This window comes from Bos indicus, chromosome X, assembly GCF_029378745.1.
Source record: "Bos indicus isolate NIAB-ARS_2022 breed Sahiwal x Tharparkar chromosome X, NIAB-ARS_B.indTharparkar_mat_pri_1.0, whole genome shotgun sequence".
NCBI classification, from domain to species: Eukaryota; Metazoa; Chordata; class Mammalia; order Artiodactyla; family Bovidae; genus Bos; species Bos indicus.
This window is the reverse complement of record NC_091789.1, coordinates 10,345,921-10,357,703: the sequence shown is the minus strand read 5'-3', so window position 1 is coordinate 10,357,703 and position 11,783 is coordinate 10,345,921. Positions and strand designations below refer to the sequence as shown.

Genomic DNA, 11,783 nt, shown 5'->3' with positions numbered 1-11,783 from the left:
GAAGATTGTGGAAGACTTCTATGCAGCAATCCATAAAATGTTATAAAGATAAATCAAAGAAAACCTAAGTATATAGAGGGATATTCTTTGCTCATAAATTGGAAGATGCAATATTTCAAAGATGCTAGTTCTTCCTGTATTGATCTATAGATTCAATGTATTTTCAAAGAAAATCTCAATTAGGAAGATTGTGGAAATCAACATTTTCTAAAATTCAAATAGATATGTAAAAGACCAAGAACAGCCAAAGACCAATCAAAAAAGAAAATCAAGTTTGAAGAATTTGCACTACAATATAATGAGATTTACTAAAAGCTGCATCAATTACAATTTTGTAGTATTGTTGCCAGGAGAGACAAACAGGCCAATGGAACAGAGTAGAGCCTAAAACTAGACCTGAATATATATGAACAATTGATTTATGACAAATCTGATATTACTGATAAAGGGAAATCTTTTAAACAAATGTGTGTGCATGCATGCTCAGTAGCTCAGTCGTGTCTGACTCTTGCAACCCCATAAAGTTCAACCTGCCAGGATCCTCTGCCCAGAGAATTTTCCAGGCAAGAATACTGGAGCCAGTTGCCATTTCCTACTCCAGGGGATCATCCCTAACCCAGGGATCAAACCCATCTTGCATCTTGCATCTCCTGCACTTGTGGGCAGATTTTTTTTACCACTGTGCCATCAGGGAAGCCCTTTAAACAAATGGTGCTGTGTTAATAAGATATTCATATGGAAAAAAGTGAAATTTGACATCCAAACCTCAAACTACAGACAAAACTCAATACCAAATGGATTGTATTTCTAAATGTGAAAGACAAACAAGAAACTTCTAGAAGATAACAGGAGAAAATATCTTCAGGTATTGAGATAAGGTAATATTTTCAATTCATACATACATACACACAAGAACATACATAAAAAGAACAATCCTTTGGTGCACAAACATTTACAATTTATACATAGTCAAATTTTTTTTTTGTTTTATTGCCTATTCCTTTGGTGGCAGATCCAAGAAATCATTGCCAAATCCAATGTCATAAAGCTTTACCCTGTAGTCTTCTAAGATGGTTACAGTTTGAGCACTAATGTCTCTCCTTTTCAATATGCTATCTCGGTAGGTTTTCTTCCAAGGAGTACGTGTCTTTTAATTTCATGGCTGCAGTCACCATCTGCAGTGATTTTGGAGCCCCCAAAAATAAAGTCTGACACTGTTTCCACTGTTTCCCCATCTATTTCCCATGAAGTGATGGGACCAGGTGCCATGATCTTCGTTTTCTGAATGTTGAGCTTTAAGCCAACTTTTTCACTCTCCACTTTCACCTTCATCAAGAGGCTTTTTTTTTTTTTTTAATTTTTATTTTATTTTATTTTTTTTTCATCGTGCATTAATTTTTAAACTTAACATAATTGTATTAGTTTTGCCAAATATCAAAATGAATCCACCACAGGTATACATGTGAAAGTTCCCCATCCTGAACCCTCCTCCCTCCTCCCTCCCCATACCATCCCTCTGGGTCGTCCCAGTGCACTAGCCCCAAGCATCCAGTATCGTTCATTGAACCTGGACTGGCATCTCGTTTCATACATGTATTTTACATGTTTTAATGCCATTCTCTCAAATCTTCCCACCCTCTCCCTCTCCCACAGAGTCCATAAGACTGTTCTATACATCACTGTCTCTTTTGCTGTCTCGTACACAGGGTTATTGTTACCATCTTTCTATATTCTATATATATGCGTTAGTATACTGTATTGGTGTTTTTCCTTCTGGCTAACTTCACTCTGTATAATAGGCTCCAGTTTCATCCATGTCATTAGAACTGATTCAAATGTATTCTTTTTAATGGCTGAGTAATACTCCATTGTGTAGAGGCTTTTTAGTTCCTCTTCACTTTCTGCCATAAGGGTGGTGTCACCTGCATATCTGAGGTTCTTGATATTTCTCCTGGCAATCTTGATTCCAGCTTGTGCTTCTTCCAGCCCAGCGCTTCTCATGATGTACTCTGCATAGAAGTTAAATAAGCAGGGTGACAATATACAGCCTTGATGTACTCCTTTTCCTATTTGGAACCAGTCTGTTTGTTGCTCCATGTCCAGTTCTAACTGCTGCTTCCTGACCTGCATACAAATTTCTCAATACTCATCCATTAAAAAGAATTCATTTGAATCAGTTCTAATGAGGTGGATGAAACCGGAGTCTATTATACAGAGTGAAGTAAGCCAGAAAGAAAAGCATCAATACCGTATACTAACTCATATATATGGAATTTAGAAAGATAGTAATGATTACCCTATATGTGAGACAGCGAAAGAGACACAGATGTATAGAACAGTCTTTTGGACTCTGTAGGGGGGGGATGATTTGGGAGAATGGCATTGAAACATGTATAATATCATATAAGAAATGAATCCCCAGTCCAGGTCCGATGCATGGGACAGGGTGCTCAGGGCTGTTGCACTGGGGTGACCCAGAGGGATGGGATGCGGAGGGAAGTGTCAGGGGGTGTCAGGATGGGGAACACATGTACCGCCGTGGCTGATTCATGGCAATGTATGGCAAAATCAGTACAATATTGTAAAGTAATTAGCCTCCAATTAAAATGAATAAATTAAAAAAAAATTTTTTTGCTAGAACATAAACTCTATTGTATAGCATTTGTAGCTCAGGTGGCACAGTGGTAAAGAATCCACTTGCGGAGGCAGGAGACAAGGGTTCACAGGTTCAGTCCCAGATGAATCTTTGAGACTCATGTGAAAGGCTTGCCAAAGAGTAGGACAAACACTTGTACTCTTAACTGACTTTATAGCTACTATCCACTGAAGTCAAGACAGACAGAACATTAATTTCAACCTAACTGGATTGACTCTTTCCTAAAACAAGAAAAAAACCAACATCATACAAAAGATTTTAATATAGCCTATATTCTCACAACATAATTTTTAAAATATTCAAGATGCAATCTAAAATTATTCAATATACAAAGAACCAGGAAAATGTAACCAATTCTCAAGGTAAAATATGGATGCCAATCCCAAGATAACTAAGATATTGGAATTACCAAAGACTTTATTTAATTTTTGGCTGTGCCATGCAGCTTGAAAGATCTTAGTTTCCCTGACCAGGGATCGAACTTGGACCCCAGCAGTCAAAGCACTGAGTCCTAACCATTAGACCACCAGGGAATTTTGAGAATGACCAAAAACTTTAAAACAGCTGCTCTAGTCATCTTTCAGGAAATTGATATGATGCTCTTAAAATAATTAGAAAAAGTTTTCAGCAAACATGTAGAAATTATTTTTAAAAAGAGAACTGAAGGTAAATATTGGAGCTGACAAATACAATATCAAGAGTAAAAACTTTCATGGTATGGGCTCTATAGCAGAATGAAGATGAAAGACTAAAGTCAGTGAACTTGAAGACAGATGAGTAGAAATCTGAAAAACAAAGAGATAATGACAAAACCAATACAATATTGTAAAGTAATTAGCCTCTAATTAAAATAAATAAATTTAAATTTTTTTAAAAAGAAAGATAATGGGTTAAAGGATAAATAAACAGAGACTCAGGGACTGCAAAGTAATAATAAAACATCGGATACTTGTTTTTAAAGTAGGTAAGAAGAAGGTTAATACAGAAAAAACATTTGAAGAAAAAAAGGCAGACAATAACCCAAATCTGAGATTTTCCTATTGTGTGCATTCTACTTTCCTTCAGGATTATTTTCTAAGTTTCCTATCAGGAAAATACACTTCTTCTCTGCCTAGTAGACAATTTTTTACTTATTATGTACACTGAAGTGAAAGTGAAATTGTTCAGTTGCATCCGACTCTTTGCGACCCCATGGACAGTTCATGGAATTCTCCAGGCCAGAATACTGGAGTGGGTAGCCTTTACATTCTCCAGAGCATCTTCCCAACCTGGGGATTGAACCCAGATCTCCCGTATTGCAGGCTGATTCTTTACCAGCTGAGCCACAAGGGAAGCCCATGTACACTAACCTCATTTTTACAATTATTTATATTTAAACAAACAAACAAAAAAACTAAATTGGAAGTTTCCTGTTTATATTTTAGAAATGAAAAAATGTGGAACTTTTGGAAAAGGCCTTACAGGCACAGATTTTTTAGGTGAGTCCATAATAATTTCAAACTTTCTCTAAAGTTATGTTTAGTTCTTCTGCTTCTATCTCTGTTTTTCACATCACTGAATATGCCAGCAAATTTGGAAAACTCAGCAGTGGCCACAGGACGGGAAAAGGTCAGTTTTCATTCCAATCCCAAAGAAAGGCAATGCCAAAGAATGCTCAAACTACCGCACAATTGCACTCATTTCACACACTAGTAAAACAAAGCTCAAAATTCTCCAAGCCAGGCTTCAGCAATACGTGAACCGTGAATTTCCTGATGTTCAAGCTGGTTTTAGAAAAGGCAGAGGAACCAGAGATCAAATTGCCAACATCCGCTGGATCATGGAAAAAGCAAGAGAGTTCCAGAAAAACATCTATTTCTGCTTTATTGACTATGCCAAAGCCTTTGACTGTGTGGATCACAATCAACTGTGGAAAATTCTGAAAGAGATGGGAATACCTGCCTCTTGAGAAATCTGCATGTCAAGAAGCAACATTTAGAACTGGACATGGAACAACAGACTGGTTCCAAATAGGAAAAGGAGTACGTCAAGGCTGTATATTGTCACCCTGCTTATTTAACTTATATGCAGAGTACATCATGAGAAACGCTGGACTAGAAGAAACACAAGCTGGAATCAAGATTTCCGGGAGAAATATCAATAACCTCAGATATGCAGATGACACCACCCTTATGGCAGAAAGTGAAGAGGAACTAAAAAGCCTCTTGATGAAAGTGAAAGTGGAGAGTGAAAAAATTGACTTAAAGCTCAACATTCAGAAAACGAAGATCATGGCATCCAGTCCCATCACTTCATGGGAAATAGATGCGGAAACAGTGGAAATGGTGTCAGACTTTATTTTTTGGGGCTCCAAAATCACTACAGATGGTGACTGCAGCCATGAAATTAAAAGACACTTACTCCTTGGAAGGAAAGTTATGTCCAACCTAGATAGCATATTCAAAAGCAGATACACTACTTTGCCAACAAAGGTCCGTCTAGTCAAGGCTATGGTTTTTCCTGTGGTCATGTATGGATGTGAGAGTTGGACTGTGAAAAAGGCTGAACACCGAAGAATTGATGCTTTTGAACTGTGATATTGGAGAAGACTCTTGAGAGTCCCTTGGGCTGCAAGGAGATCCAACCAGTCCATTCTGAAGGAGATCAGCCCTGGGATTTCTTTGGAAGGAATGATGCTAAAGCTGAAACTCCAGTACTTTGGCCACCTCATGCGAAGAGTGGACTCATTGGAAAAGACTCTGATGCTGGGAGGGATTGGGGGCAGGAGGAGAAGGGGACGACAGAGGATGAGATGGCTGGATGGCATCACTGACTCTATGGACGTGAGTCTGAGTGAACTTCGGGAGTTGGTGATGGATAGGGAGGCCTGGCATGCTGAGACTCATGGGGTCACAAAGAGTCGGACACGACTGAGCGACTGAACTGAACTGACAGGGCATTAACACACATAACTTGATTTGGAGTGTACACACGTCTGAGCAATAAGCTAAAAATACATTGATTTAATATTTTCTGTAAAACAAATTCTCATAACTCATGGAGTGAGCTATGGAGAGCCAGGTAACAGAACTAGGCTTTAGAAGAAATGGGCTTAGGTTATCATAGAACCTAAATTTTACACTAAAGTTTTAATACATTTATATTGCAAGCTAGATAAATTTATAATAAAGCAATCAATTCAGCCTTCCAATTTGTTTAAAGCAGTGGATACCAATCACAAATTACCTAGCTATGCTTGGGGACAATGATCATCAAGGTCAGAAAAGAGAACTGACATAAATATGACACAATGATCACACAAGTTAACAACAGTACATGTATGGTGAGAGTCAAGGCAGTAATTCCTACTTAGGAGGCTTTCTCTTCCAATGAAGAGAATGACATACAAATAGGTAACACAACTGCGTAGCTCACAAATCAGAGGTTGGCTTGATTATGGGTGCAAAACTTCCACAAAAGTAAACAAAAGCTTTATAAACGTGGCAAGATCTCTGTTTCCAATATTTTTTGTTGTCCCTAGATGGAGCATAAAAGCTTGCAACTACAGAGCAAATGGTTTGGTTTGTTGGTATAGCAATCTTCTAGTGAGTGCCTAATTATATTTTAGGGAGTGACTATGTTAGCACAGTGACTCCAGGGAAATTGATTTGATTAATTCTGGTTTGGCAAATTGGGGAGAGCTTTAGCAAGGAGTTGACATTTGCGCTGAGCCTTGAAATACAGGAAAGGATTTCAAGAGTGGTGTCCCAAGCAAACGGCTTATCTTGAGAAAAGACAGAGTTGGTAAACTGTGAGCATGTTCAGGAGAAGGATGTGACTAGAAGTGTGTCTTCAGGGGTTATTTTTGAAGGAATATAAAGGGTGGAGGAATAAATTAAAATCAATGCAAGTGCTGTTTTTAGGTATCAAACATTCTAAACAGTCTATAATATTTTCATTGAGCTTTTAACATATATCTACAGATGATAGATAAATGTCAAGAAGTAGGGATTTTAGCATTCTTATAATCTTGACATTGACCTATTAATGGTCATAGAGAAATAATCTTTTTATACAAAATTTTCTTTGGTGTCATGTCACAAGATTAAATGAACTTTGCCTAAGATGTTATTTTTATTCAAACAAATGTTTCCTGGGCCATGCAGAGACAATGGGACACAGGGGGATTTTAACAAACAGACTTTGCTAGGCTCCTCCTTGTCTACCACACCTAGTTCATAGTAGAGTTACCGATGGTGATAGCTCCCTTTCTGGAAGAGGTCCTCTGTCTACATTCTTTCAGGCAGTTAGGGGGAAGGTCAAAGTTTCTTCCTGAGTATTCAGGGCCTTGATTGTTTTTAGCTCAAAATAATCTATATGCTAAAGAGATATTTTGGTGTGGCAAATTTTTTTCCTCTGTACAGGTGTAGAAAACTGAGTAGGTATTTTTCAGAAAAGAAAGTGATATGATATATCTTACACTACCTAATAAAAATTGAATATATCCAGGCTGGTGGAATGATGTATTGAATAATAATGGTGTCAAGGTTGGTCAGATCTGTGATGAGTAGTTTATAGTTGTGGCTTCTTAGCTATCAGCAACTATGCCCTATTATTCACGCTGAATGTTATACCTCAAGAATATCTCTAACCAGCACATTTAGCATTACCTTTCACATTGCCTTTGTAGACTGCCTCAAGTGCCAGAATTCATATAAGTAAGAAACCTATGGAGGGAGCCAATGGAACGGAGTCATCAAGTGTGTTTGGAGGACTAGAGGAAAAGTAAATATGGAAGTTCATATAACATATACCTAGATATTTAAAATATACTAATAAATATATTAAAATTTCAAATTAAGTAAAATATGTTGCACACCCCTATGTTGACAAATACACTTGCATAAAGATCTGGAAGAACAGGCTGAAACTGAGAGTTTTGGGAATCCTTGGAGTTCCACGAAAAAATGTGCTGGTGTGGGTGAAAAGTTTTCAGGTTCATCGTTTCACTACCAGCTATATCCAGCACTTAAGGGTCCTCATTTGTGAGAGTTTAAATACACAGACAGAGAATGGCCAGATGATACATGGCAGCAGAATACTAATCCACAGCCTCTGCAACAGTCATCCCAAAATGGTCAGTACTTGATTAATAACTGCCAACTTCCCTAAGTTTTGTCTCCATTTCCTATTCAGAATCAATTGTTGTCATTGTTCAGTTGCTAAGTTGTGTCCAACTTTTTGCAACCCTGGGGACTGAAGTACACCAGTACACCAGGCTCCTCTGTCCTTCACTTTCCCCCAGACTTTGCTCAAATTCATGTCCATTCAGTCAGTGATGCTATCCAACCATCGTATCCTCTGCTGCCCTCTTCTCTTTTTGCCCTCAATCTTTCCAATCATCATGGTCTTTTCCAATAAGTTGGCTCTTCACAGCATTTATACTCTTTTGTAAATTGTGTTTTCTGCCTTATATATCTTTAGAGTAGACATCTTATTCATCTTTGTGCCCTGAGGTCTAACAAAAAGTTGGAATTCGATGAAGTACTATTTGTTTATGAAAAACTATTAACTATATGTAAAAACACAATAATTTTTCCTCCCACAATTCAAAGAATGGGATGGCTAAATATTTACTTAGCTTTACTAGGTTCAAAGCCTTACTCCCTATGTTGGAGAGAAACTGGAAATTTTAACTGACTCCTTTCAGCTCAGTTCAGTCAATCAGTTGTGTCCGACTCTTTGCGACCCCATGAATTGCAGCACGTCAGGCCTCCCTGTCCATCACCAACTCTCGGAGTTCACTCAAACTCATGTCCATCGAGTTGGTGATGCCATCCAGCCATCTCATCCTCTGTCATCCCCTTATCCTCCTGCCCCCAATCCCTCCCAGCATCAGAGTCTTTTCCAATGAGTCAACTCTTTGCATGAGGTGGCCAAAGTATTGGAGTTTCAGCTTTAGCATCAGTCCTCCAAAGAACACCCAGGACTGGTCTCCTTTAGAATGGACCGGTTGGATCTCCTTGCAGTCCAAGGGACTCTCAAGAGTCTTCTCCAACACCACAGTTCAAAAGCATCAATTCTTCGGTGCTCAGCTTTCTTTACAGTCCAACTCTCACATCCATACATGACCACTGGACTCCTTTACTGCCATCAATTCTAATATTCAAAGCTTGTTGCAATATATGTTTGTGTTTTGAGGGGAGAAATGTTTCCCATTACTTTTCTGTGGAGAGTTAGGAGAAAGTCTGAGACTTTTGAAAAGGGTAATATAATCACAGTTCTGAGGATTTTTACTTTAGCTGTTGGTCTTAAATTGTGTTTTTATATTGTAAGGCGCCTAGGGAAGCATTGGCCTGGTAGGTGCAATATAAATGAGAAATATTTTAAAAATACAACTCTGGAGCCTGATAACAGGATTTCTACTATTTCATTGTTTTGTTTTGCATTATTTTCTTGTTCTCATTGTTTCCAGTGGGGTTATCTTCAAGACAATTTAAATCTAATTTTTCTTGAGGCACTAAGTATACCAAAGCTCTTCTGTCGGCCCATTGATTAAAAGCCAATTTTACATTTTTCTAGAAATTAGGGCAGGTACCTCCTAAAAAATAGTAGTCTTTCACTTTAATCACTTGTGAGCACCTCCCGTGGTTTCATTTGGAATTTTATGGAGAATTACAAAAGTCCTGGCAATTATATTCCCATGGGAAGAGAGAAAGATGAAACCACTCTTGGAAATTTTGAATCCTGACTGGAGCAAAGACATTAGCATTTGGAATCAATGGTATAGCATGAAGGTGAAAAAATGCCTGATAATCAGTTTCCCATTATTCCAGAATTACTGTGAACAGAAAGTACAGTAATTTTCAATTGAATGAATTGGAATGCTCTTGCATAAGGAATGTTTCTGTGGGTTATTTGCTTTTCCAAAAGGTGTAAAAAATGTATCTGGACCTTGTTGCTTAGGAAAGAACTTCCACAGAAAGACATCTTCTTTATGCTCTGTAAAATATCCATGGTAGGTCTTCATTGTGGAAAATAAATCTCCTCTTAACTGATACAGAAATAATGGGTTCCCATCTTTACTGAACTCCCTGAATTGAAACTAAGCCCAGCTATCTACAACTATAATATATAACCTCAAAAGGTCATAAAGGATAATTGTAACTTCATGGAAATAGCTATTTGCTAAGTTGTATATTAAGAGATCACAGAAATGCTTACTAAAAGGAAAAGATTTCTTCATCTCTCTCCCCCAGTATCTCAGCCTTTCTAAAGCTAAAATATCTGTCAAAAGATGCTTACTCCTTGGAAGGAAAGTTATGAGCAACCTAGATAGCATATTGAAAAGCAGAGACATTACTTTGCCAACAAAGGTTCGTCTAGTCAAGGCTATGGTTTTTCCTGTGGTCATGTATGGATGTGAGAGTTGGACTGTGAAGAAAACTGAGCACTGAAGAATTGATGCTTTTGAACTGTGGTGTTGGAGAAGACTCTTGAGAGTCCCTTGGACTGCAAGGAGATCCAACCAGTCCATTCTGAAGGAGATCAGCCCTGGGATTTCTTTGGAAGGAATGATGCTAAAGCTGAAACTCCAGTACTTTGGCCACCTCATGTGAAGAGTGGACTCATTGGAAAAGACTCTGATGCTGGGAGGGATTGGGGGCAGGAGGAGAAGGGGACAACAGAGGATGAGATGGCTGGATGGCAACACTGACTCAATGGACGTGAGTCTCAGTGAACTCTGGGAGTTGGTGATGGACAGGGAGGCCTGGCATGCTGCGATTCATGGGGACACAAAGAGTCGGACACGACTGAGCAACTGAACTGAACAGAATTGAAGAGAAAATGTAATTTCCTTAGCCCTGAATTTTCAGACTTCAGCCCTCCATGTGATTGCTTGATTCTTCTTAAAATCAGGTGAAAATATTCATTGTACTAGAAAAAACTTCCTCAATAATTGAAAAAATTGCAATTGATGTTTAAGAGAAGAGAACCATGATGGAACACTAATTTGCTGAAAAATTTCAAGACTTTAATAAATATATCTTTTTTGTGTGTGCTACCACTGATGCCATATAGGTATGTGACCCTGGGAAAAATCATGTATTATTTCTCAATTTCTATATTTTTGAAACCTTGACAATGCAAAATTGGCCTTCCTAATTTAGAGTGTAGTTATGAGACAAGAACTAAAATTATTACTGTTGTTTGCCTTCCTCTGAAGAAAGCACTACGCAAATACAAAGAATCAGTAGAATATAAAGAATGAAACACTGAACCAAACCAGGAATCTCCACAATGAATCTCTACAGTGCCAAAAGAGACATTATTTTCCTATACAACCAGATAAGAATGTCAACATATGTTATCCTAAATATCATTATTTTTCCATTAATAGCCTATTATGAATCTATCATTCACCATTCTTTCTAAACCACCTCGAATTTCCTTCTTTTCTTTTTTCTTTCCTTCCTTCACTCTATTCTTTTTCTATTCCTATATTCCTCCCTTCCAACATTTACTGAGGACCCAGTATTATTCAAGACAATAGAAAAATACAGAGGAGAAAAAAAATGGAATTCTAGAAGGCTTAAAGAAAATGAAGTATGTTACAATAGGAAGCTGTAAGTATTTTAACTTGACTATATCTAAGGGTATAAGAGAAAGCATGATAAGAGATAAAGCTGGAGAAGTAGGCAGGGGACAGATCAGGGAAGGCCTTAGGTACTTTCTATAGGGGTTTCTATTTTATTCTATAGGTAATACAGAGCTAGTGAAGAATTTAATATTTTTGAACACTTTTATTCTGTCAACTGTAAGGGGAAAGGAAAGGTGAACAAAAACTTTGTAGGAAAATCAGTTGTAAGAGGGTTTTAAGAATATTGTTGAAAGATAATAAGAGTAGGAAATTGAGATTGCTGCTTTAGAGATGGTGAAGAGGAGACAGAATTGAGATACATAAAAGGAAGTACAGGAGGGATGGATGGACAGTATGTAGAATGAGAAAAGGAGATAATTTTAAAGGATGACTACAGGAGAAGGTGCAGTTTGGGGAGACAACAATGAGTTCAGTTTTAGACATGTGAAATTTGATTGAGAGCCATTTGTAAGGAGAGAGCCTATAGGGGGATATCAATAGTATCTC

General features: G+C 37.8%; 1 non-coding gene across 1 annotated transcript; it reads right to left on the bottom strand.

The window, feature by feature from the left end:
* Nucleotides 1-3,117: 3,117 nt before the first annotated feature.
* TRNAQ-UUG (transfer RNA glutamine (anticodon UUG)) lies at nucleotides 3,118-3,189 on the bottom strand. The gene has a single exon. It is a non-coding gene; the product is annotated as a tRNA-Gln (tRNA).
* Between the last annotated feature and the right edge of the window lie 8,594 nt (nucleotides 3,190-11,783).